Source organism: Meleagris gallopavo, chromosome 9, assembly GCF_000146605.3.
Source record: "Meleagris gallopavo isolate NT-WF06-2002-E0010 breed Aviagen turkey brand Nicholas breeding stock chromosome 9, Turkey_5.1, whole genome shotgun sequence".
Classification (NCBI taxonomy): domain Eukaryota; kingdom Metazoa; phylum Chordata; class Aves; order Galliformes; family Phasianidae; genus Meleagris; species Meleagris gallopavo.
In genome coordinates this window covers 6,143,813-6,171,294 of record NC_015019.2, presented here as the reverse complement: position 1 = coordinate 6,171,294, position 27,482 = coordinate 6,143,813, and the positions used below count along the sequence as shown (strand labels likewise).

The 27,482-nt window shown below is 35.8% G+C and overlaps 1 long non-coding RNA gene across 1 annotated transcript in view; it reads right to left on the bottom strand.

The window, feature by feature from the left end:
* Positions 1–27,482, bottom strand: part of LOC116216930 — a 200,983-nt gene that overhangs the window by 133,247 nt on the left and 40,254 nt on the right. Inside the window, exon 2 of the long non-coding RNA XR_004160636.1 lies at positions 6,518–6,650. This is a non-coding gene — a long non-coding RNA (uncharacterized LOC116216930). The remainder of the gene's footprint in view (positions 1–6,517; positions 6,651–27,482) is intronic.

Here is a 27,482-nt window from a genome sequence, read left to right as displayed (position 1 = left end):
TTAGCAAAGGAGTTATTCTAGAAAATCTTCTGAAAAAAAAGCCAGCAGGCATTCTGGCCTGATTAAATTAATTTGACATCTTTTCTTTTGTTTTTATTTTTCTTTTTTTCCCCCCAAGAAAATACACATCACAGCAACTGACGACCACATGAGGAGAAAGAATAAAATAAAGCAGTTTGTCTTTCGTACCATAAAAAGAAAATTCGCTAGGAAAGATCATGTAAGTCTACAGCACACAGAACTATTATTAAATATGTTCGTTTTTAAGTTTATTTTAGCAGTCACTATTGATTTTAACATAATCATCATCATCAGCTGAGTATTGATGTACTGTGCTATTTTAACAGCTACAATTTATTAAATTTTATATGTTTAGATATTAACCACTCCAGTGTGTTATTTTCTTGGATTTTTTTTTTTTGCCACATTATTTTTATTCTTCTATACAAATCCTTGTTTCTTACCTCCTATATCCCTACCTCTCTCATCACCTTGCTCAGAATTTCAAAATTAGAATATTAAAACTAAAACTAGTATGAACTCCACTTAGGATTGTGTCCTACAGCATGCTGTGAGTGTTACCAGCCAGATGTCTAAGCCTACCTCACAATAAATCCTTTACTGTTAGAAATATACCGCTATTCTTTACCAAAGAATATACAACAGAAATAAATAGTCTGTCCCCTGATAATTTTGAGAAAAAATATAACCTAACAATGCATGAGTGATTAAAAAGACATTAATAGCATGCAGATCATGAAGCAAGACAGAAAATATAAACTCGTTACTCTAAATTACCAGATGCATTTAACAGCTCTTTAATGGATGACATAATGAAAAAAAGACCGAACTAACTGAAAGTCAAGGAAGGCAGAGATAGAAAAATGATCTAACTTTGCATAATGAACAGCAGATATGTCAGAAGGTATTAGTTTTGCCTTTCTCTATTTAAAATTGGAAGCTTTATTCTTTTTGCCAACTCTTCCCCATCTTTGAAGTCCATCCTTGAAAAATATTCTGAATGCAACACGCATCATAAAAGCCAGAGAAATTATTAACTCAAAGTTTTTGAATGCACACACTGAAAGAGGAAGTTCCAGGACAAAAAAAAAGCATGACTGCAGAATAAAAGCAGGACAGCTCACCAGAAAGCTGTGTTCCTTGAAATCAAAGAATGAAACTATTTTCTGGTGTCTTCAAGTACGACTGTGGGAAGAAATACATTGAATCACTGAGTAACACCAAATTATCTTCATAACCATGTCATCTTACAATATAAAATGGCCCATAAAAAGTGCTATGGTAGTAAGATTTTCAATGTTCTGTTTGCTTAATATTCCTTTTTCTGTTAAATCAAACTGCTGATATTTATTTTTATGTCATCCACTACAATCATCTGAAAATGCAAAGGAAGAGCAAAACAACCTCACGTGTTCTGAAACAAAAACACAGTACTGAAACCTTTTTAAGAAACAGCTTACATATTAACAAGATTCAATTTTTATACTGTAATTAATATCTTGTGAAAAAACATTTATGCTTACTAGTGTAAGATGTTCTTAGAATATCTTCTTGAAATGTCAGATGCTGCACAGTTAAGAAGAAAGGCTCTTGTTATTTCCATTTCAAATGCATACCAGTTTGAAACATACACAATTGTTCATCAGTGGAAAAAAATCAATCATTCTGAAACTGACAAACCAAAGGTGTCTGAAATGTTCTTTTCACAAAAGTTATCCCAAATTCACTTCCATATGCTCAGCAATTAGAAATGGTAGCGTCAAATGCTGTCTCTCTGCTACAGCATGAAGGAAAAGCGGACTCATTCTACCATGTTTTTATACGAGGCATCTACATTTGGGATACCTTAGCAAGCAGAATTAAGGCAATAGCGATACTACTATGGTCATAAAGCTTTTCTATTTGAGGCCTGACCACAGTGATTCTCTCAAGAAAGGAAATGTCTTTCTAAACAACTCAGTACTCCTCAGCATTGCCCCTTAAAATCCTATAGCCTCACCATTAGACTGCCTCTAATCACAATTTACAAAATCAACCGCACTGTTAAGAGTGTCTGGCTTCTCTAGAGCATTTCTAATCATACCTAGAAATTGCTTGGAAAAAAAGAGCAAGAGATGAACCAAATTTCCAGCACACGAGAACTGTTTTGTACAGCAGCACCAATGTTCCACTTGGAAATACCAAAAGAGAAGAGTTTACATAAAACTCCCCATACAGTAGATGTAAGACAACTTCTAAGACCTCATATTGTTCCCTGATAAAATACTGTACTTAATCAGCACATTCGTAAAGAAAAAGACCCTTAAGAAAAGACAACAGCTGTACAAATTCCTAGTTACTAATCAGGAAGAACAGTCCAGCAAATAGGTATTGCTGCACATATGTGAAGAATTCAGCCAAGTGTAACACTTCTCCCTGGGATGAGACTGCTGCATGGAGTGCATTATACAGTGTTGGTTTCTATCCTGAGGGCATCAAGTTCTTGAAAGAATAAAAGTAAGCTGTTTTCCAAGGAAAGCTTTAGAAGTACAGTTTCCAAGATCTAATGTTCTGTTGAAACAGATACAGTAGTAGAAGTTCCCCTGGAGGTTACTTACTTTACTCTTTTTACTACATACCTTTTAAAATCTTGCAATAGGCTTCATTTCTGTCTGACACATTGGGGAAAATTCATAGCTTGGGAGTTCTAGGTTGGGGAGAAGGTTATCAAATTGTCATTCATCAGTTTACTTGCTATCTATCTTCCCCCACTCCAAATATTTTTGTGCTCAGGAGTAGGGAAAGAATGGATTCAGAAGAGAAGCAGGGAGACAGGGGTACTAACTCCATTGGTGAGTACCAAAGGGAAACATTAATGTACGCAGCAAAATAAATCGAGGTCATGAAAGAAAAGCAAAACACAGGCACAAGAGCAAGGCAGCCCCACAGAACTTCAGTGGGAAAAAACTTGCAATGAAGGATGGGAGAAGCTCAAAGGGAACGAGGTGAAACTCAGAGAAGTAGAACTAACAGAGGGACACCACAGAAGTATAGAATCAGAGGAGTTGGAAAGAGATGCACATTTTATACTATATCTGCCTTTGCTGCAAAGACGTGACTTAAACTTTTGAGGACTCAACTGTGTTTTTGTTGACTGCCCATCTCAAGCACTGAAAAGGCTGGATACTTACACCAGACAACAATCCATGCCATCATTTAACAACACAGCAAAACAACTTTGGTCAAGCGCTAGCTTTTCAAGTCCATTCAAATATGTTGAAGACCAGTTTTATTATATCACCTTTTTTATTTCAGTCTTTCTGCTCTAATTCTATACCTTTTTATTTATAATACAAAAATTATGTGCATAAATGCATAAGGAATCAAAGTGTTTTTTAGGAAGATTGAATAATAAAGCAGTATATGATTAAGCTGGTATTAATTTCAAGAGCAAAAGACTTTGCTAAGGCATTTGGTAATATTTATGTATAAAACTATCTATCATCATACAGCAATGTTTGTTTTGTGTCAGTATTTCCTAAGACACAACTCCCAGAGTGTAATTCATATATAAAATTCTTGTCAGAGCAACAGACACTTTCCTTAAAGTTTTCAAAACAAAAATAAAAGCCTTATAAAGCTTTCTGCTATTCAGAATTAACATAGCATTTAGAACTGCAAAAAAAAAAACAGAAAAACACAGAGTTATTACATAAAAATGGAAGTCTCAAACCTATCTTCAAATATTACAGCAGACTTTTGGTATGATATTCAATTAACAATTAATGATCCAAGCTAAAAACCTTGAAGGTGTTAGCCATCATGAAAAAACTGAGACAATCCAGTGGATTATACTTGCCTGTGGAAACATCTAAAAGGAAATAAGGACATAAGGAAACATCCCAAAGTTCTGACATACAGCTTGGCTCAACTCATCACTAAGAATGAAGTAGGGACAACAAAAGGAATGACTTCACTGCATTTAAACACGAAGACATACTCTTCACTAGGTTAAAAAAAAAAAATAATCATGCATTCATGCACCTCTACTCCATTATGTCTCCACTGCTGAATTGAGATTGGAAAACGGTGCAAATTTACAACTAATTTTAGTAATGAAAAGCTCACATTTGCTGTGCTAGTTTATCAACAATAACATAGTCAAGATTTCAAATGCAAACATCATAAATTACTGACACTAGGACTGTGAATCTCTGTATGACTCTGTAATGAAAATAAACTGAATTGACATCATTTCTAATGAATCAACTTGTTTCACCTTCATTCTTACTATCCAATTAAGCTTTTCTATCTTTCAGCAATATTTGATTATGAAGTTTCCTTGCCAGAAAACACGTTTAATGTCCAATGCCATTAAGCAAGCAAAAAAAAAATCCATAAATATTGAAGACATGCACAATCTGACTACTCATGGAGATTTATTAACTTTTTATCAAATTTTACTTTAGGCTTCATGGATATATGAATATTTCTATTATTTGATCATGCCTAAAATCACTGCTTCATTAAGATGTCACCATCACAGTTCAAAATTTCACCTTTATTATTGTTTTTTCATTCAGCTTTGTCAGTATACAAACATTTATAGAATATTAAATCTCTGTGATTCTTTTTCAATACAACTTCAAAAGCGAAATCTTCCTAGTTGTATATACTTTAGTTTGACTTTGTAACATGACACGTCTTTGCACACTCAGTATTCTGCACTGCAATTATTAAACTAGAAATTGCCTGTAGCTCTATGTGGTCGCATGGAATACTCCATCATCCTGATATCCCACAGGAAAAAATTGCAGCAACACTCTTCTCCTGCTAATTCTCCAAAAGCTGCCATAATATCTTCTGTTCTGAGCATCAGAGCAATTTAGTAGGCTTGGCAGACATTCAGAAAACTGTCTGGGTTTTTAACACGTCTGATATTGAATCCCAGTTATGAAAGAAAGCAAGAAAATATAGAGAACAACAACAACAAAATCCCCCTAAAGACAACAGGGCAAATAACTTTGCAAATAAGTGGGTGGGAAAGCGGTGGTGATAGAGATCCCTTTTCTTACGCAAGAGTCTCCAATAAGGGACCCTTGAAAGACTGTGCAGGAAACACAGCAAGTCTTATAAAGAAACATGTTCAACGATTGGAAATATTTTTCCCTATTGCTTGAAAAGGTTTTACTTGAAAGTTGGTTTACACAAGAATTTCAAAACAATTAGAATTGCAAGGTAGGGCTGGATCAAACCCTGGGCAACCTCATCTACTGGTAGGTGTCCCTATTCATTGCACTGGAGGTTGACTAGATGATCTTTAAATGTCCCTAACAACTCTGAGGATTCTATGACTCTATCTATGATTGTAGGATTAGCTTGTAAGTCGTTATTCTCTAAAAGGTTGAGACATTAATTCAGTTCTGAAATTTAAGGAAAACTATTGAGAAAGGAAGTTGTAAATTTGATTGAAAATTTCAAAAAATAAATACAATAAATTCTACTGACCCAATAGACACACACACACACACACACACACACACACACACACACTTTTGTTTTTTAATTAGGGAAAGCAACGACAGCTTTTGAACACATTTTCATATCTTTCTTTGGAGAATGAGATTTCTCACAAAATGGATATATAACTTCACAAAAAAAAGAAAACTTCATAAAATTTGAGGATGTCAAATAGTTTTTTTGTTTTTTTTTTTTTCAATAAAAAATACACACATTTGTGAAAGTAAGAACATCATCTGCCAAAGAAATAATCTTTTTTTTTCCAGGGAAAAAGCACTATACCATTACCTGCCTCCAAATTCTTTGTCTTCTCTGCTACACTTAGCTTTCTAAGAAACTTACTGAAATCAGATTTATACTTACGACAAAATGGAACAAATTATTAACTCTGACAGCCAGCAGAAATTGCTTAGCATTCTACCTGTGCATAATCTCCCAGCAAGACAGATCACTACAGTTACAAATGGTGTAACATGAAACAACAGCAGATCTGTGCAAAGCACAGTGACATGCTAAAAAAATAATTCCTGCAAGAAAGAATATCAGGAAAGGTCAACAGGCGTTACCACCTAATACAAAAGATATGTCACCATCTAAAAATCTGTCTCAGCTGATGCAGTGTAGTCCTTCCTCTTAAGTAAACTTGAGCTATCCTTTAAAGGCAACAAGTACAATAAGTGAATTGAAACTGTAAGTTTTTGAGGTTAAAGAGATTTCCATTCTTTGTAACTACTAAAAGACACGAGCACTGTAGCTCAGGCAGGCAGCTCACCTGGACTCTGGGTACGAGAGCACTGCCGTACATTTGTGGCCGTTATTCCTCAGTGGGATATTATTTTGAACTATAAATTCAGTAGCCCACATCTACAAATTCAAATGTATCAGGTACTACACCATAGCAATGTTTGCAAGAACAGGCATATATACCTCTATCAGGAATGAAGTTGACTCTTTTTCTTAAATCCAGCTTAGCAGCGTTGTCACAGCTGGCTCTTACCTGCCACAGACTTGCATTAGTAGATCCCAGCTCCTCAGCTGCTTAACACCACACAGAGAGTAATTCCAGGCAATGGCTACACGCATATACTCATGAAGACTCTCGTGATCAATTTTCTGTTACTTTGCCTCTTCTGTGAGAAAGATGGGAAAAAATGACTATCAAAGACTGTCTTGATGTCTATTTGAACACAACCAGATTTTCTACTCGATGTCTTTGTTTTTCAGCTGTCACAACATCCGTAATCAACCAAAACATTCTTGGAAATTAGTAAGTTCAGACAGTTCTTAGACAATTCAGTAGAGAGCAATTCAATGCCTCATACTGCCAATAGAAAGGCACTTTTACATTAGTTTTGAATTTACTCAAGGATTTAGGTATAGTGTCAAAGGAGCATTGTCCAAACGTTTACTCAAAGATAAAGCAGTTTTTCTCTTGCATAACTCAGGCAAGACAGAAACATTCAGGAAAAATCTTCAAGTTTAGAGAGTCTGTGTGTGTATTTAATGTGTGTGTATATTTATTCACATCCACATGAATATGGAAGATGAGGAATGACAGAAGAATGAAGTTCTGACATATACCAATATTATCTGGGTAAATGATGAAGACTCCTCTGACACAACGTCTGATACATTTTACTACTTTGCCAGAATCCTTTTAAAACTCATTGGGAAACATTTGCAATGTTAGGCCTCTCCACTCAGCTCCTGCAGTTTTCCAAACTAGCACCCCACAAGAAGCATAGCAGCTCTGGCCATAGGGATGCTGTGGTGAGCCATGTGGGATGCTGCTTGACCACTGCTTCAGGAAGCAAGCATGAGTCCACTGCAAATCTCATCCAAAGGCTCCAAAGCCATGACATTGTCATTTCGTCATGTTAGCCAGTATCAAAATGATCTCAGAACACTTTGTCACACTAAGAGAAATGCAATGCTTGCTGACATACTGTGACACATTCTTTCTGTACGAATCTGTCAGAAAACAAGATGCATCTTCTACCTTGGGAGAAATTAATTACATTCCACTTACGGCTTTATGCTGTGCTTACACCTACAACTTCAGGACAAAAATCATTTTCTCATCTTTATTTTAATTAACCTATCTAATACTCCAGTGACTTACTTCAAAGCAGCAGGATCTAAATATAAAAACTGAGCTCATACAGGGATAGTTGAAAAATTAGGAAGAACAACAAATGTCTCCAATATTATTTCCCTGGATTTTAATAAAACGTTTGCTGTGTTAATTGAATATTGACATATTATTGATAATCAAACTCGATCAGTTTATTAAGTATTTTAACAATTTCCTATTAAGGTCTGATAGCTTTCAATATGTAAAATACCAGAACACTGTAATCACTAATAGGTTAAGAGGTGTAACTGCAAGTCTTTGAACAGGGTGGCTCAAGGACAAGCACTGATCATTCACATACATTGAATCTAGGAAGTAATAAGTGCACTTTTCTGTCTGCTAAAATAACATATTCCCTTTCCAAGTTTTGATTTACCAAAATTATTTTAAGCTGCTACATAATTGTTTATTAGATTAAAAAAAAAAATAACAGTTCAGAAAAAAAACAAGACTTTTTGCATAATAACAATAATGTAAGTGAATGCTTTTTAAATATAGCAGATTTTTAGACTGGCTATCAAGAAGTAGTCATAAATTTTCTGGGAAAAAAAAGACACTTTCTTTTTGCTTCAATTACAACTGAGCTCTACTTATAACTGATCTCAGGATTAGCTCAGGCTTCAAGAGCACTTACCACCATTTTTCTTCCCAAAATGATTTGATACAGATGCCTGCTTTTGCTGAAAATCAATGTCCACCAAAAAGATGTTTGTGTTATAAGGACCAGTTTCTTTACTTTCCAGTAATTAATATCATTTCTATTTCACAGCTAGAGCATACATTAATAGAACAAATTGGGTGATCAATACAACTGATTGGTCAACAAGATACCAATTTAGTGCTGACATTCTAACTTATTTTTTAGATTACCCTTAACCATGCTTTCAGAAATACTGAGCAAATAAGGTATGAAATCATTGTCATGCAGCATTTCAGGATGTACCTTAACCTTCCATGAAATGGAAAAAGGAAAACAGGATTTCTTTAAGTCTGAGACTCCTGTACTATCTTGATTTCTTTTCTCAACATGTTTTACTTTCCCTTGCAATACCCTGCAGAAAAATTAATCCCAAAATACCTGAATTTATTGGTTATAACAGAAGGGTATGCGGAAGTGCAATTGTGTTTGTATGGATAATAAAGATAATAAAAAGGCCAGAGTAACAGGTTATATGCATGCCAGGAGAGAGACTGTCTATGCGGCTTCTTTGCTGTTGGAAAATTAAGTGGGATTCATCTTTTTATTACCAAACACCCAGTATCTCGTTTACGGGAGTCCTTTCATACTCTGAAGTGAATATTCAGTTTTTACGTGACTGAAACTTAAACAATCAGAGTAATTATGAAGTTCTCCCAGACACCCTTCTGAGGTCTCTGTGCAACCTGGGGATGAAAGCATTGCTATTTCCACAGACAGCCAATAGTAAAAGCAGAATTAAGTACAACAAAAAACCTTATTCCTTCCTGTTAGGAACATACCAAAACGAGGGTGCAACAGAGAAGAACACAGATATGGAGTGGGCACACATGCGCAGGGAAGAAAAGTTCAGCCATCACTTTTCCCCTTCCTCTTCCTGTACTTAAGAACTTAGAAGACTAGTGCTGGTGTGGTAAAAGGTAAGGTAAAAAAAGTGCATTCTTCACATAACTTCTCTAAAGAGAAAGTCATTCCTTATTTGGGGTATGATTCTTCTCCTTTCCTCCCCACCCTGTTGCTTACTTCATCTCTTTTCCTCAAGAAAGCAGAAATCAGTACAATCAAGTTCCAAAGCAATATATCACAGTAGATTCATTCACCTAACTTTCAAGCTTCCTAAATATTTGATACTAAAAAAATTAATTGGACAGCAGAAGGTACGAGGACAGAAGAGAAACATAAATAAACTCAAAATATTAAAATAAGAAGTGAAGACAAGTATCCAGCCATTTGCATCATTGAAAAAGTAATCACACTGATCCATAAAGTTGTTTTTCCTCTTTCTATTTGATTTGACATAAATTAGTTTCCTTCTGGAGATTCTGAGCCAAAGTTCATATTATTAAAGTGTTCTTCACACCCACCCGATGCCACAGCTGTAAGATAGATGTCATCATGAAATAGAGGATGTGTTGTCCAAAACAATCAGAGACTTCAAAAATATACCAAGAGCTTAACATGCTACAGTCAGTCATGGCTTTTCTTGACCACAGAAGAAATATTTAAGTAGATCAGTATCTGAATCACAGAAGGATTAAATTATCAATGTATGAATAAAAGTGAGATTCATAAACATATAGGTAAGCTACTCTGAGAAAGAAATTAAAGAGAAATAAAGAAAAAGCACAATTCCTGAGAGATGACTATAATGAAAGCAGATCTTCTTTCAGCTGTATCCTCTGAACAGGAGGCTTAGAAACTGTGCAGCATCCTATTCAGTACTAATGAAAACCCCCTACTGTTCCATCCATGCACAAAAGATGCAGAACAAGTGACAGATCATATGTTAAGCAAAGAGCATCTAGCTGTCTTCTGGAATAAAACTGGCTGATCTCTGGACAATATAAACAGCAGGTTTGAGTGACATTCAGAGAAAAAGGTTTGCTAATGAAAAACGTTCCAGAAAACTTAGCAATGAAATCTCTTAAGCCAACAGCCAATCATTTCATTTCTACAAATAGGAATACAGATCATTTTTGAAATAGGTTTCTACTACAGCAATATTAAAACAGAGTAAATAGTTTCTTGATTGGAGAAAGTCAAAAGCCAAAATTCAAAGTGACAGAAAGGAGAATATGAGCTGCTCAGTAATAGAATATCAGCAAGGCAACGTCAGAAATAACATATGCACGATAGCATCTAACAGTCAGTTGGATAGAAAACAGATAGTAACAACTGTTCATAGACAAAAATCTCACACAAAAACAATCCCTTCCATCTCCAAACAGATAAGAAGTCCCTTCTGTTATGAAATCAAGCACAAAGAATAGATCTCCTCTTACTGCTCCTTAAGTAGCAAAAGCAAGTCTGTATTAACTAATCAGAAATACAGGCATACTCTCAAACATATTTTTTGGGGTATTTTATTTGGTAGCTTTTGATTCCAACACCAGCACTACTGGTAAGATTAGGTAATGTTCTATGTTTTAGAAAGTTAGAAGTCACCTTGCCACCTTATAATTTCTTTAATTACAACAATTGTAATAAACAACAAAAGTAACTTGCTAATACAATTTTCCTAGAGAATTTCTTGGATATTATCTCTACAGTATATTCAAGGAGAAATGTAAAGAATAATTGTCTATATGTCTGCCTATTACTCAGAGTCTGGGCACCAGTGCTTTGCATTACATCTCGCTCCCAGCAGTTATTGGGTACCAGGCTGCCAGACATCAGATGCAACTACTATTCAATTACTTCATTCAGGAAAGATGAGTAAAGGCGAGGAAGAATTTCAGGATTGTCTGGAAATAAATAGGAGCCTGGCAGGCCTTTGCTCAGCAAATGTTCCTTTACCTCTTGTACTTGCATAACTTTAAGAAAGACGCCGCTAAGAAACAAACAGCTATGATGCAAGATTTATACATAACAAGAGGATTTGTTAATGTGATTCTGATTATTTTCTGTAATGAAAGTCTAATGAAACTAATAAAGCTTCATCTCAACCTGCAGAGATCTTATAAAATTCATAAAGAATGTTTTGACTAGGTTGCAGGAGGTCTCCAGAAAAGACAAGAGCAGACAGAAAAGACGAGCTGACTGCAACATACAGAAAAGTATATGTAATAACAATTATGTATCAGCATATGCTGGATTTATGTCAGTGTATTTTGGTTCAGGCTGCCTTAAGGTGCTAAAAATACCTCCCACATGTAAGTTTCCAAACAGCATTGAAAAGTTTTAGAATAGTGTGATACAACTCCTCCACACTCTTGGCTTAGGACAATATTCTTTTTTTTTTTTCTTGCATGAGTATGATAATAATTGGCAAGACAGTTTAAGAGAGCAACAAGAGTAAAAAATAAATTACATAAATCAAATTCACTTTCAACCACTGTAACAAGTCTGAGCAAATATAAAGATGTTTCTTTTCCTACACCCTGCATGGACATAGATTGTAAGTGAGACTATTTGTCTGATATTAAGTTGCTATAATGTGCCATAAAGGAAAATGTCAAGAGATGTTTATTTTTGCATGTGTGATTCAGTTCAGTCTGAACCTGGAAAGGAAGTGTGGCAAGTTACCCAGCTCTGGCACCTTCAAAAAGTCATCAGCCAACTGTGCAGCCAATCCTTTGAAGACTATTTGTTTCTGGTAGGGCAGCTGAATTTAAAAGGCAAGACTGGGCAGCACTTCACCAAGTGCCTGCTGGAACAGACAGCCAAAGTTCAGAAACTAGAAAACATATTACAGAGCCATTGCCAGAAGCTGAGCCTTGGAAACTGTGGTCAGGGTTGCTTTTGGACTATTAAAGGGCGTGCATATATTTAGACATAAAACTGTACCAGTTCAGCAGTTGAAATGCCGTGGCTATATGTCACAGTTGCAGTGTCACTAATGGATGAACTCACCAAGTGTCAGTGCTTATTGGGTTTTAATGAAACAGCAGCCAGCACCTGCGTCTAGCGTGGTTCCTATAGCCATTTAATCCAATTTCTGCTCCCACAGCTTCAACCCAGTGAAGAGAGGAAGGGGAGGTGTTAGTTCAGCATCCATGTAACTTCAGTCAGCCAGCCCCAACTCCTCCTTCTACATAACCAAGTGGAATCACTCACACAGCCCCTTATCCTCAGCTCTTCTATAACCTATCTTTGGTCTATCTTTGCTGATTAAAAATAGTTTGGCAGAGAAATGGAGGGTATGGGCGCATTTCCCTTTGGGAAAACCAAAACCTTTCAAACACTGTAGCATGGCACTACCCGCATCCGTTCTGCTCCTCCCAGCAGTGTCAGGGAATTTGCAGTCCTCATTCAAGCAGCTGTCTGCATCCCTAAGACACAACTCTTACAGCGTGCCTTCTACTCTGAAGTCACACAGCACCAACTCACTCATTTTTGGTTCTGATCTACTTACAAACACTTCCCTGCCAACATCAAACTGCAGTTGGTTTCACCAGCAGAGAAATACAATATATCCAGCCAGGCTGTTTGCCCACAGCTGAAGTTTCCAAGCAAGCTTAAAAGGGCTAATGAACACATTTAGTGCCTGCTGCACTGAACAACCATGTGTCAGCCAGCCCAAAGAGACAAAGCTGTAAATAAAGGTTGTTTTTTTTATTTATTTTATTGTTTATTTTTTCTTTATAAGAACAGCCAAACCTGTTTACAGGTATTTCTTCCTTCTGCATGCTGCTTAGCTGCGCCATTTAAAGATACAGGCACTGTGATATGCATAGCAAAAAGCGTTTGGGAATCTTTCACCTCAAATTTGTTAATTGTGCTTGTGACTTATCTCAAAAAAAAAAAAAAGAGCCCTTAGTGACCTACATTTGGTTTGTTAAGATTATTAAAAGTTTTCAGTGAAAACAGATCAAGTTCTTTCACATTCTTTCATCTGAACAAACAGAGAACAAGTGAAACACTAACTTGTGTTGAACAAAGCATTGCCAGGAGTTAAAGTAATTTGTACCTGAAGAAATGAAGTAATCCTTATTTTCAGTAGGAACAGCCAGCCTAGTGCTTTCCTAAAGAGAAGATCACATAGGAAATAATACTAATGTTACACAGGTGAGCTTCTCATCTTTCATGGAATGTTCACATTCTTTTCACACCATAAATTACTCCTAACTTGAGTTATACAAAATATACTAGCATATTTTCCAAAATATTATTATATACATGCTTTTCCTTATCAGTATTTAGTTCACTTAAGAGATAAGGCTACACTTTACTTTCTTTGGCAGTGATAACCACGAATTATTCCTTAAAATCTATTACTGAATTACAGCACAAATCAGTCCATTCTCACTTCACTTGTTAGGCACACGAAGTACTTGGAACCTTTATATCATCCAAGGAGAAACAGCTCCACCTAAAGACGAATTGGCTGCCTGTTCTCCCGCCGTGTGTTTTTCGCTTTAGCAGTCACAAGCAGCAGTAGCATCTTTACAAAGTTAGGCACTGAAGGACATACTGGAAAGTCACGTTCTAAAAGTGGGGGGAAGGCCACTGTCAGAGCTGAGCAGGAACTCGACATGATTACGCCCACTAATATTCTTTCCTTCCTTGAATAGCCTCACACAGGTTCATCTCAGTTTATTTACTTGACTTAAGCATGGTCCCTTACGATTTCTTTCTGTTTGTAACTGAAGATCAGACGCTGCACACAAACAACAGTCTTCAATTTTGAATTGATTTCATTGGGAAAACAAGAACCTCAAATCATCTCCTAAGTGCCTTGTTTTTAAAGCCATCCCAAAACAGAAGGTTCTCATCCCCTCCAAGCTGTACTGACTTGAAGGGAATTCCATCTCAGAAGAAAGACTTTTTACTTGCAAATATATGATAATAGGTATTGGAAAGTATTCAAAAATTTAATTCTGAACAATTTTTAGTAACACCTTCCTAGCTATAGTCATGTTCACCCTTGAAAAATTATGATAGAGCAACTTCACTTCCCAACATTAAACTACAGAAGTTACTTTTAACTCTTCATTTCACAGTACAGTGAAACGTACTTAGCTTACACAAGTTAAGGGCAAAATAGGAAGTGTTTTTTTGTTTTGTTTTTAAATGTAACTCTAAGAATATTATTATTAAAGCTTTCTAAATTATTTTTAGGCTCTCCTATCTGTGTAATCCTGAGCACAATTTGTGCACACTCTCAAAGCAAAAGCAACGTTTTAATAAAAGCACTCACAAAGAATGAATTACTTCGGGACTGCAGCCATAATTACAGTCACAACTGGCATAAAGTTAACAGTGATGACAAAAAGAAAAAACATCAACAAGCTTCTCCAAGCAGAAATCAAGAAGTGTTCATTATCACTATGCAATGTTTATTGAAGTGCTGTTCTTAATCTAGATAGAGCACCAGGATCTTGAGAGGAAAACTGCAATTATATTCTAGGTAGCAATATATTCTCAGTGGATACAGTTATACTCAAAGAAACTCAGCAGGAAGAGTTCTGATTCCTACCTGGGTTTTAGCCATACTTCAGGTATATTCAAGATAAGGACTCCTTTCAATCTCATTCTGGCTTTACTCCAGAATAATTCTATCCCATAGTTTCTACAATAATGTTAATAAAACATATTTGCATCCTTCAGTATAATTTAGAAAGTAGGAAATTTTAGAGGTAACACAACCAGTTCCAAAAGCTCTGCCGGACTTCCCCTTGACCATAAATATGTGATGAAAAAGACTTCAATCCCAATTGTTTAGGAAGTACCAAAGCTATCAAGCTCGTAAAACACTTTTTTGCCCATGTGCCCCTGGTCCACACAACAGTAAGTATACAAAAGAGACAAAGAAAATAAAAGTAGAACTGTTTGTTAAACTATTTAGTCTCTTTTATAGACCTACCACACACGTTCAAGATCCATTCTGGAAATGTCCATTTGTTTTGTGATAATGCTATCAGTCCATGATTTTCACTGCAATTTTGCTGCTAGCTGAGATATGTACATAACAAAACAAGTTCCATAAAAACACCAAAACAAAACAAAACAAAAAAAAAAAAACCCACACTCTATTGTCTCCATTTATATTCCAAGCATGCAACAAAGCTAACTTGTAATTCCACCAAGTCAGTAACAATAAAGTATGTTTTTGTGACCCACTCTGCAACCCTTCATTCTATCCTTGGCGGCTCTTTGGCAATTGGCATAGCTGGCTAATAAATGTTAATTCTTTTCTGAAGTAGATTTTAACATGTACTTTCTATCTAGATTTATCACATTGGCAGAAAACTCACCCTGAATGCCAAAAACTGGCTCAGAGTAGCGGTGCTGGAGTCAGCATTGATCAAAACGTTTCATGAATATTTTCCAACAAATGCAACTGTGTTTAAAGCAACCCTTAAGAAAATAAATCTGAAATAACATGCTCCAGAGAATATTCCTAGGGACTGCTGTGCTTGCCTTTATTTATCAATTCTGTAAAAATATTAGTAGCTAGTCACAGTTTTAACCTAACCTGCATGCTTTTTAGGGGTGGAAAATAATTGTGATGATATATTAGCAATAACAACAACCAATGAGGAACGTTAGTATCTTAAAGTTTCTTCTCTCCCTTCTCACCTTCAGCCTTCTTTAGATTTCACTATTTGTCTGACCCATCACTGGACTTGTCTCAGCCTGAAGTTAATCAGACAAAGACCCAGGCATGCCCCCAGCAGGTACTTGGGCACAAGTCCTCACCTGGCGCTCCACTTCTGCTGGCAGCCTTGGGCAGCCTCTTCCTGTGACAGCACTCTACAGGCTGCAGCTGGGGTTTAGTTCCAGCCTTGCAGGTCAGCCAGGAGAAACAAGCTAAAGGGCCATGCTGAAAAGGTTCCTGTTTCTATGATGTGCCTTTCCTCACACAGCACAGCACGGAGTAACATAGATTCGTGAAGGAAGGCCTTTTTGTCTTGACTACCAAGATGTGTCAGAGGGGACAGTGGAGGCCTGCTAACACAAAATCTGTCCTTCAGGAGGAGCCACTGCTACCTCTTTCATCATCTCTCATCTGGACCAAGTTAAACCATAACATCATAAATAACTTTGCAGACCTTTTTTTTAAACTCATGTAAGTCTAGAGTTTGATTTCCCAGCTCTCTCAATTGGGTGCCACATAATCCAGCAGTCTTAAAAAATCCTAAGCCATTTAAAGCTTTATGAGGAAAAATCCATAAGTATTTTAGAGCTTTATAAATCAAAACTAGTAATGTGTTCTAATGCTCTTAAAATGCTTTATGGCACAAAATAAAAAACTCTTTCGAAGTATGGGCTTTTTTTTCCACTTTGCAAGGAAAAGATCTTCAATCACAAAGTAGATTTATCACAAGTACAGTGTAGTGCATACAAGATGTGCCATGAAATTATAAGAAAAAAAATGAGTAGCTGCTTAATTAACAGTATTATTCAATAATTATTACTTAATGCAAGTTCACAGACCAATCCCACATACAGCTATTCACTGACTGCAGGCATTTCTTCCCTATTAAGCAACACTCTGGAATCACATCAACTCCAATGCTATTCTAATACTTCCTACTATTAGAACCTAGACAACATAAAAACATTTTGTTAAAACAATTCACACTGAACATAATAACATGGTCACTAGAAATGTTTGTGCCCTTCTTTGCATAAAATATTGTGCACTTTTTAAAAGAAAGTAAGAAAATTACTTCTCTTGAAATAGCCACCTAAAAATTATATAACATTTGTATAACATCTGTATAACACTACATTATCTACACTATTAAAAAAATCTATTAAAATTATCTGTTAAATCAATAAAAAAATTCAAGATCCTGATATTCTTAAAAAACACAATTTAACTGCTTAGATGAAATAAATTCCTATCTCAGTAAGCATCATGTTGGTGAAGAGTTAAATATCGAAGCTGAATAAGGATCAATCATTTGGAATTCTTTCTCCCCTTCAAACAAAGCCTGAAGAGAGAGATTTGCAAAGTGTAATTAAGATGATAAACCTCAGTTGAAAAATGGTAAGTTGGTGACCTAATGTGCAGAAAGCACCTTAGCATCAGAAATTATTCAGTTACAAAAGATTTCAACGCTGCATATAACGAGCACTACAGTTGGTCAACCTAACTGTAATCAGTAATAAGAACTGTCAGAAAAGTATATAAAAATTGGTTTGGTGTTTTAGTTCAAAGGTAGGTGGTCAATTAAGATGAATAATTTTCACCTAATTTTAGATTTGAATCAGATTTTTATTTGACAGAATGTTATCCTGTGAACTTGCTACCCAGCCCAGAAACTACATTATTTCAAGAGCTTTCTTGGAAATAGAAACACATTCACTTCTGCAGAAATAAGAGATTAATTTGGGCTTTGCCAGAGGATTCAAGATTCATTTTCTTATTCCTTCTTGAGCACTCCTGCTGGTCTCACACTGAGTTAAGGAACCTTGATTTTTATAGACTTTTCAACTCCAGTGAACAGCAGCCAGCTAGCATACTGTGCACAGTCTGCATAAAACATTCATACATCAAAATTAAAGTCTTGTAGTAATTCCTTTATTTCAGTTCAGGACGTCTCCTTGGAGATTTCACAAACATTAAATATTTGGAGTCAAAGCATTCTACCTGCAATTACTACAATCTGCATGCTGATTCATTATCAAAGATAATGACTAGATATATTTTATGACACCCCTTTCTTCTCTTACTTGTAATTCTGACAATTTCCTATGCCCTACACTATGCACGCTCAAACTGTAACTCTCATCTTTCAGAGCTTCATGAGGAAGTCAAAAACTTCTGTATTCACAAGAAATTATGGAATAACTCTTCCATAGATACAGATACAGATACAATACCTTGAGTATCTGCATCACAATAGTACAACAAAGTGGTAGTTCAGGAAAGAGGAGTGTGAGCAAAGACTGTCCAAGGACTTGATCAACCCCTGGTTACACATCAAATGCAAGCACACCTCCACCTCAAACTGAACCCTTACAATAATCTATTAACCACTGCAGTTCCCTTTATCATCTGTAAGGAATCAGCCACAATTCCAATATCAAAATGATTGAAAAGGTAGATATAATTATCAGATATTATGCCATTTCCCCTATTATGAAGGATAGCATCTCTCTTGAATACTGTATCTTATTACACACCACTGAAGTATTTGCAGCTCTCCTAAGCCTACACAATTACTTTAAAAGTAACAAGTTAACCCTGATAATATCCCAAACAGTGCTTATGATATGCCTTTAAATTGCATATCTTAAATGTTTTCCATCTGTAGACAGATCACTGACTTGTGTGCGGTCATTCCCATATTGCACCTTGACACTAATGACATACATTTTCTCCCCAGAATGACAAAATACTAATCCAAGCACTAGAACAAAACGTAGTAGGAAAAAATACCTGTTACTGAATGTTACATAAACTATATGAATTTCCTCCTGACAAAGGAAAGCCAAATCCAAAAGCAGTTAGCCTCCTACAGAGTCAAACTGAAAACAACAGACAGGATTCACGTGCTGTGTTCGCTTCAATTTTATGTATTTGATCACAAAACATAAGAAAGCAACAGAGAGAAGTCTGACCTGAATTACCTCCTGTTTTACTGGATTTTGTTTACAAAGCAGCTGGGGAAACGATAAACAGGAAGATAGAAAGACAGTAGCAACATGAAAAGAAATAAATAGTAAAGATGTCCTTATCCTCTCTTCTCACAGCACTGATCTCCCATGTCACAGCACTGAAAAATTTGTAACCTACCAACTCAACTTCAAGTCCAGGTACATCTGCCACATCAAATACATTTAATTCAACCCTAAAATTTCAAAGAAGCACAACCAATTATCATTCTTCAGACAAACAAAGGCAAACTGGATTATAGGAACAGAGGGGCATGATGGTCATTCTAGAAAGGTAACAACTCAAGCTCATAATATCTGCCTTTGAAATTAAACGTGCTTTCAGTTGATTAACTTTCAATTATTTTCTGAAATTTGGCAATACAATACCATATGTAGAATATTTTATTTCTGTCCATAATGTTATTTCTCCCCAGATCTTACTAATGCCTTGGGAGACAAAAGAAGTCAGCAGATGCAGCTAAGACTATTTCAAGTAATAGAAGCTGGAAAGATAGACTTTCAGATAAATATACATTTTCTTAATTGAAAATATGAATATATACTATATAAATATATTGAAAATAAAAATATACTATGCTGAAACTTATCTAATTAGATATTGCTTACTACAAAACCATGAAATTGTATTTGAAGTTTTAAATGTACTGCTTATACAGTGTATAAGCAATTTAATTTATTAAATACAGTGGTCAGTGGTAAAGTAGACATTTCTGTTTTTAGGAAGCTTTAAAGTTGGTAACTAAAATTAAGCCTATAGACTTAATATCCTTCTGTAACTAAGTAGCGAGTAAACAATGCTTTGAAAATCATTTCTGCATTGAGCAGTCACAGCTTGTGTTATTCAGCTCTATGCCGTGAAGAAATCTCAATTCACACACAAAATGAGAGAAGTTACTTTTCAGTTCTGGCAGCATCCAAACAATGCTAAAATGTCCTAATAAACAAGGCTAAGACCTACCTGTTCATTAACTGTGAACAGACAAGAAAAACAAATAAAGTAGTAGGATCATGCATACATAGCCTTGCTGAAATAGACTCACGGGTACTTGGTGGATGTTAAGCTGGACATGAGCCAGCAATTTGTCCTTGCAGCCCAGAAAGCCAACTCTATCCTGGGCTGCATCAACAGAATCATGGTCAGCAGGGCAAGGGAATTGATCCTGTCCCTCTGCTCTATGCTGGTGGAACCTCAGCAGGAGTACTGCGCCAGATGTGAAGTCCTCAGTAAAATATGTGAAAATATGTGAACCTGGAGTGCATCCAGAGGAGGGCCACAAAAATGAATAAAGGGATGGAACACCTTCCCTATAGGGACAGGCTGAGAGAACTGGAGCTGTTCAGCCTGGGGAAGACAAGGCTCCAGGGACACCTGACTGCTGGTCAGGCTGGACCAGGCTCTGAGCAACCTGACCAAGTTGTAGATGTTCACTGTGGGGAAACTGGACTAGATGACATAAAAGGTCTCTAATAACTAAAAAGATTCTGATTGCCGGGTGAACTGTAATCACATAGGTGATGAATTTTTCAATGTTAAACTTGTAATTATAGAACTGATCTTTTCACCATTCCAAACACAATTTGTAACCAATCTATGAGGCAAATTAAGTTTTCTTTGTCATCATTCTTTTTAATGCATCATCTCCACTGACGGCCATTCACACTAACGAGTGAACCACAGCTACAACAACAAGATTAATGGAAACTTTCCTTGATCTATTTTACAATAAAAGGTGGAGCAGTAAGTTACACACAGCTCAATTGCTGTGAGATAAGAGGACAGAAACAGCCTTTATATTCATCAATGACATCAGCATTAATCATGTAACAAAGCATGTTAAAAGGCTTAATTAAATACCAAAGAGAACTCTTTAGACATGCAAAATCAAAAGCCTAACATTTCTAATGATACTAAGAATCAAGCTTGATTCTTATTTTATATCACAGCCAAATATTCTGCTCTAAATATTATATTTCTATACACACACATATGGAAAAATAACCAAAAGTAACCAAAGGCTCACTTCTAAAATGAAATGAAAATGCCATCCCATATATTCAAGCTTGGCTGCCAAGCCGAAAGTCATTTATCCCGGCAACTTAATTTAATTTCTCCTTCACACCTGAGTTGTGAATCTACTTGACAAATGTAACCTAGCAGCATTTTTAAATGCCAAAACAAAGTGAACTTGATATTATAGTAATTAGAAGGCTACAATCAACTACTGTGTTTTCAGTTTTAGAATTGACACAGGATGTTTTTTGGCTTGTTTTTAAACCATGCTTTACTTAGGGTATGAATTTAAGTACATCGACTATTTTGTCATTTATATTTTCTTTACTCATTGCCAATGAACATAAAACAAAGACTTCATGTTTCAGTACAGTAGCATAATTATTATTTCTATAAAATTTGTGGATTGGAAGCAAATTGGTCAAGGAGATAAGTCACACTTTTAAGGATCTCATAAAAGACACAATAGAACTCATTTTCCGCATACTGTGTCTACTCATTTATTCTCATACTGATGTTTTGACTCCACAAAAAGAAGAGGAACAGCTAGGCAAGATACACTATAAATTTACTTATTTTATTACAACCTGCATTGTTTCAGGAATATTTGAAATTTTCTTTTGCCACTGTTTCCACATGTCCGTATCAAACACTTCATTAGAATAAAGATGCAGGGGAACACTCTGTCTGGACTCTGAACTTCATTCCTAAAATACCTGATATTCACACAAAATGATGAAGAACTATAAAACTATACATCTTTGTATCTCATTCACCATCATGAACTCTACCTCAAAAAAGTCCTAACAAATTACTACATCTTCATGTATCCAAACTTCACCAGAAAATCAATTTATGTCCAAAAAAATCTATAAGAACTCTGCACATAGTTCTCCTCACAGATTTTGCACATTTTTCTAATGCCAACACAAAGAATATGATTCCAACATAAGAATTAACATTATCCCCACTCAAAAGCATGCAGAGTATTTTCACCACAGAATCAAATACAGATTTTTGACAATTCAAGATATTATAAAGCCAATTTAAACTTCCTTGTTCTTCAAAAGGAAGGACAGTAATAAGCAGCATCATAATTTCACACTACTAGACAGCTTTATTTTTCATTCATAGAACGAAGGAGATGAACAGTACTGAAATGAATCAGTTTCTGAAGAAAAATTCACTGAAAAAAAAAAAAATACAACACATCATCAAGTCAAGTAGCATTTCAGCCAACATAGGCATGCTACATCTCTTTTCAAACAGGTGCTTAATTACAAACCAGGACTCAGAAGTGCAATTCATTGCATTCTTGCATTCTTAAGCATGCTAGCTCCGTATTTTCTGCCTTCAGAGGAAAATATCTGCATACTTGCTGAAATGTAAATGGCAGGGCTGGGAAGGGCATGGCATTAGGAGAGAATGAGCTATCTATAAAACTGAATTTTACAACATTTTCATGTTATCAGAAACTATTATTTCAGATTATATGTAAGCATACGTAACAGTATTTTTAAATGCCTATTAGGTATAGTGAATAAAACTAATAACCTAAAAGAAAGATGAAGAACATGGATCATGTCCAATCTGCCCCATACTGTGAAATCTGATGTAGCAATAATATAATACATTATGAGGGGATTTAATCCCACACGTGGTCTAGTTGTAAAGGTTAGAAGTATTATGGTAACAAATGGGGTATCACCTTTACCTACAAGGGACAAAGATTGGTCACTATACATACCTCTACCATTATCATAACAACAGTCTATTTATTTATTATTATTTATTTTATATGTAACTATTCAACTAGATCGGAGTCCATAAAAGATCTGAATAAAAGCAGTAAAACTCAGTATTTAAAGCTGTAATCACTGCTTCATTCTGAAACTGCAGGGCCACTGACGTTTCCTCCTCTTGCTCAAAGTTTTGAAGGAAAGAAATACTACCAAAGAGACTGCAGTATTTCAGTAGATCATGATCACCTCTTTCCATGAAAACACCAGGTGATGAACAGAAATTCCTATTTATTTTTATATTGTAGAGCTGCTTTGACTGCAACTGAAAAGCTGTCTGTGGAATGTATGTATAATAAATTCTGTGTAAGAGCTGTCATTACACAGAACATTTTTGCTTTGAATATTTCTTCATTCCACACATCAGTTAGAAATATGCTGTTTGATTAATCAATAAATCGAAAGAATTATTAAGAATGTGACTTTTCTTACACTGAATGACAAAAAACTATGAAGTGAAGGATTTAAAGTGATTTTGTGCCTTTTGTTCTGTTAGCCTTCTCTAACAGTATAACCTACATACCCAGTATAACTCATATTATGGACTTAAAGCCTTAAAAAAAAAATTCATAGCTACCTTCCTTGGCCATCATGAAAATCCTCTACTTTAAAGCAGTATCTTTTACATCACAATGCTGCAACCCTGGTAACATCTCTTTTCTATTGAGTATAACGTTTTGGGGACCCACCTCACAGTTATGAAAAACTATGGACAGAAATCTCAGTTATAGCTTACTCAAAGTATCAGTGTATATACTGACTTTACCAGCAATATAAGGAATGGAAACACCTCAGCAACCTGATTATAGCCACACGTGTAACAAAATAGTACTGCACTCTTTGAATTGCAGAATGGATGGGAACAGTGCTTTAGGGAGAGAGCACTTTCCACGCTGATAACTGGGAACCAATATCTTAGTTTATTTTTATTCTAGTACAGGCCAGCAACTCTGCATATCTGCCAGGGACAACTTTCTGAAGTAATTTATAAGCTTTCTATGCTTGGAATGTTATTGTAAATATACTTTTTAAAAAAACAGTTCACTCACCTTTTAATACTTTGGAATGCATACAGGGTCTGATGTTTTCTATGTTAATAAAACAGAGGATTTCAAAGCTACATAAACATTCTCAGAATTTTTATTTTCCAGTAATGGCTGAATCTTTTCAGAGAAAGCTCTGAGAAGTACGATACCGAGAACGGAAGACTGACATGCAGCACTTGGTAATAGTTAATTTCCTTTGCTCACTGCAAAATGGAGTTTCCTTACAAGCTCAAGTACACCTTTTCTAAATGCTATTTTTAGCTGTCAAAGATGCATCAAGTATCTGTTTGCATACCTCTATTTTACTCACCATCTTCAAAAAATATACAATTCAAAGAACTGCAGGGAAAAAAAAAATCCAAATGATGAAGCACAAAACATTAAGATCGTATTGTAAGTGAACCAGAATCATGGAGGTGAACATTTAGAAACTATTGTGTCTAAAAACACATTACATCACAGCTAAATACAACTGGAAAGACAGGAAAACTACTGGGCTAACCATGAAGGTTTGAAAAAACAGAGGTATCGCCAGCACTCACAAGAGACAATTTATTGTAGAAGGAATTATGCATAAAAATAATTCACTAAAATTATTTGTGATGCAGAAGCAGAAGCCTTCCAAAAGCAGATCTGCTGCCAAGTCCCACTGGTTAAACGCTGCTCCCTCATGTTTTGCCATCTGTGACTTGAGGATGTACGAGTTATTTCTGCCATACTTCTCTGAACACACAACATATTATTTATGTTAACTAAGCTGAACAAAACTGGCCAAGATTCATTTAAACTCAGTGAAGTGTCACAAAATCATTAGGCCTCAACATTAAAATGACGTAAGACCACGACATACACAAGAAGTCACAAAGACTTGCTTTTGATCGTGTACGTATAACTGTAGATAATTTTCCACGTGGTGTTCTGACATGACAGTAGACTTAATATTCCATATTGTTTCAAAAAATTTCCTTTACTGCAACATCCAGACAGAAAATATACTGTGCATATTGTGCACAGAGCACAATGAAGCTGAGCAGTACTGCCAGTTTTGACTTGGAAAGCTAGCAGTAAAATTTACTCCATTTCTGTTAAGAGTTATGTACAGAAAACGCATTTCCTCCAGCGTGTCAATCTACACATAAACCATTCCTTCCAGTGATTGCTGGTAAGAAACCTCTCGTTAAGAGGGTGACTACTACAGTACAGTGATCCTTGAAAATTTATACCCATATTGAAAAGAAACTATTCTCTGAAAAAAAATAAACTTGTCTGGAACACAGAACACAGAAAAAATAATTGTGATAAATGACTTCCTAGACTTCAAAAGAAAACATATGCTTTTTGCAAATGCAGTACTATCAGGCTTATTTTTAAACTCTATTTACAACACACCATGCACAACAGAAGCTCTAATATTGTAATAAGAGATTAAATAAATCTCGTTTTAGAAAACTGAACTAATAACTAGAGTCACTCCTAGTTTTATCAGTCAAACAGTATCAACAATGAGATCATCTAAGCACAGTAATTCAAGAGGAGACTTTCTTCAAAATGTACACACGTCTCTCTGAAAATAATGCCTTCTATTTATTTCCATGGAAACCACAGGTGATACAGAGAGCACAATAACACTATTTGATAAAGTCTCAGCTACAAAACATTGCTTTTGAACATAGTTACAACCATTAGCTGTGCATTTTTGCCTGTGATGCACAATAGCTTGCATAGGACCCTCATAAAAAAGTGTACCGACAGTGGTGACAATTGTCCCTGTTGCCACTGCTGAAATGCACCACCCTGCATCACCATGCTCACATTCCCTCTTCTTTCTCCACAGATTTTCAGCAAGCGTTGATTAGTTTCACTGGTGCCATTTTTTTCTGCATGAAGGAATTCAATTCCACACCTTCATATGCACTTTCATGTCAGATGCCATTTTGCCAGACTGCTCCCTGCTGCCATCTGTCACACAGCAGCAAGATGTACCGGAATATTGATGGGAAGGTTCAACCTCTACTATACATTATCTCTGACACTACACTATGCAAAATCCTCATTAAACATACAATAAATAAAAAAGTAATTAAATATGTCTGTGTCCATGTTTTACTTCAAACTAAATGAAAACAAAGTGCAATCATTAAACAGCATTTTTACCACATAAGAAGAATACTCTGGTATTTTTTGAAGAAAGTGCACTGATTTTATTCTTAGAATTAAATGAGCTGTACTACATACAGCTCACCTATGCTGATTTCCAAACATCAGTGAACGCATTCTCTGTGGCCTCATGAAAGATGTTGATCTTCAAGTGTCACACCTACTTCTATGAAGTGCCGAAGAGGTTACATGATCATGTATAAACATCCAGTTACAACCAATACACAAGTTTCTTAAGAATAAAATATAACCCAGCTTCCAATTTTTCATTTTCCTAACGTGGAAACAGACTATGACGGAATAGATGAAAATTTTTTTTCGCAGTTATGAAGATAATTAAGCAACATCATTGATCCCCCACTGCTGGAGGTTCTTAGGACCAAAGTCCAAAGCCATCAAGTCTGAACTCAGTACAAGCACTCACACTGCTCTGAGCTGGACAGTGGTGTAACACGTCCCAGGACTCCTTCCACCTCAAGACGACCATGATTCCATGACATACAATGTTTCTCATTCTTCTTTTTGTAGAGGAAACCATAAAATAACCCAAGAATACGTCACCTTGTGTTTCAGCGCTGAGGCAAATTACATTTACTTCAAGGTACATTTGCCTAAAATTTTGGCTAAATATTATTTTAAAAGGATAAATAATAACAGAGAAACACAACATAAAATTAATTCTGCTGCACTTTATGACTACATATAAGACACTCTAAAGTACACATACACTTTAACCTAGAGAAAAAAAATCAAGTACTTAAAAAGGTCTAGGGATCATTCCTTCGGTATATCACCACGAACACATTAACTTATCTCTCAATGGTAAAATTTATATTTCTTCTGCAGCTAAAACTATACTGGAGATACAGTCTACATAGAATCATAGAATTGCTCGGGTTGGAAAAAAGCTTCAGGACCATCAAGTCCAACTGCAACCAAACCATACTACCCCAACTCTAACAATCCACCACTAAATCATGTCCCTGAGCACCACATCCAAACAGATACACATGCAATGTGAAACAATGTGATACATCTTGCTGCAAAATAATTTACAACTTTACTAGGATTTTACTAGAAAAACAACTCCACTACTGCATATGGGAGGATTTATCACTGCTTTCCCAACAGATGGCAGTGCAGCTCCAGAACTCAGCACCTCCACCACAGCTGAGCGCGGCCAGCTGTACAGCTACTTTATTATACGGTAGTTATTAGGTTGATAGCATAATAATGCCTCCTGAAAGACTGATATAATAGTTGAAGAAAAAAAGATGCCCCGAGAGAAAGCTTTTCTTAATATCTTTTCTAATTAGGCCTGCTTCATCTGAAGTACAGCAAGAACTAGCAGAAGTAATAAAAAAAAATCCAGAGGGTTTTTCCATGTATCAGATGAAAATATGCTGTGTTTCAAGTAATATTCTTTCAAAGATTCTTCCTTTTTTATATGCTCACAATCACATCTGTAAATGCAATTGCATGCATATATTTTCACAGCAGCCTGTAGACAAGGTAATATTTTTAACCTCCTGCCTCTTGCTGTTTT